Source organism: Ailuropoda melanoleuca, chromosome 14 (genome assembly GCF_002007445.2).
Source record: "Ailuropoda melanoleuca isolate Jingjing chromosome 14, ASM200744v2, whole genome shotgun sequence".
Taxonomy (NCBI): domain Eukaryota; kingdom Metazoa; phylum Chordata; class Mammalia; order Carnivora; family Ursidae; genus Ailuropoda; species Ailuropoda melanoleuca.
In genome coordinates, this window is record NC_048231.1 from 24,295,266 (window position 1) to 24,296,446 (window position 1,181).

The following is a 1,181-nucleotide window of genomic DNA, read 5'->3' on the forward strand; positions in this document are numbered from 1 at the left end:
TTTGTTAAACATAGGTGTGAGGTTGGGCTGTGCTGACTGGAGACAAGAATCTCAGGCTGCAGTATGGATTCCACTGGGAAGTCACTACTATCCTGTGAAACATGTAAATTCAAAAAGAAGATCAAGTTTCATTCTGAGAAAATGTGGTTTTAGTAAATTTTTTTAAAAAGCTGCTAAACTGGAAACAACTTGGTCCCCATCCTCTGTTTTGTTTGTTTGTTTGTTTTTAATTGTGTGTGTGTGTATGTTTTGGTAGACTTTAAAACATATTGTCTCCTTGGTCTCTGATATCATGGTACCAGCAACCTCAAGCCCCCACCGTCTTCTGCTGACTGCATGATGGTCTCCATGCTGCTCTCCTCCAGTTTTAAACATGATGTCCACCTCTGTATCAGGTGCAGAACATTGGGCTTTGAGGTTCTTTAATAAAGAGCCAATTCATCTGGATCCTATCTTGTGGGACCTGGGACTGGTATTTGCATAGTAGAACTGGCTTTGAAGTCCACTAAGAAAGATTCAGTCCCTCTGGGTCTGTTACTTTCAGGACCTGGGGCCATGTTTATGTAGTAGGCCAGATTTTGATTTTCAACAATTAGTTAATCCTGCTGGATTTTTTTAAAATTTCAAAACCTGGGACAATTTTTTTGTTCAGTAAGATGAGTTTTGAAGTTCATAAAGAAAGAGCCAGTTGCTTTGGGATTCTTAACTAGTTGTAGGTTGGTTCCTCAGCAAAGTTTGAAATCATCTAGATGTTTTTGCAGTGGGTTATGGTTGGTGTTTTTGTTTGGGAAGGAGCTGGATCCTTTAGCCCCTGGGTTTCTTTGGCTTTTCCTTTTGTTCACCCTTAATAGTAATAGTTCCATGGTGGGCTAAGAACCAGCAAAAGTTGATATCAGAGTAGACTTGTTCTCCTATCCTATAGTGGTGAACATGTCTTCTGGCTAGTTCTTTCCTTTTCCTTCTTCCCCTCTATGCTTCAGCACGATGTTGGGAGTTTCTGAATTCCATCCTGTTCATTTATGTAGCTTTTACCCTGCAAGGTTGAGACAAAGGGTCTCACTGCTGGACCATCAGGTTGCTTTTGCAGCAGGCTTGCTGGTAGTCTCTGCTCCTGCAATCACCATAGTCATGTTATCTCTGCAGAGAGCCTGGAGATTTTGCTGGCATTCTGGAACTACCCT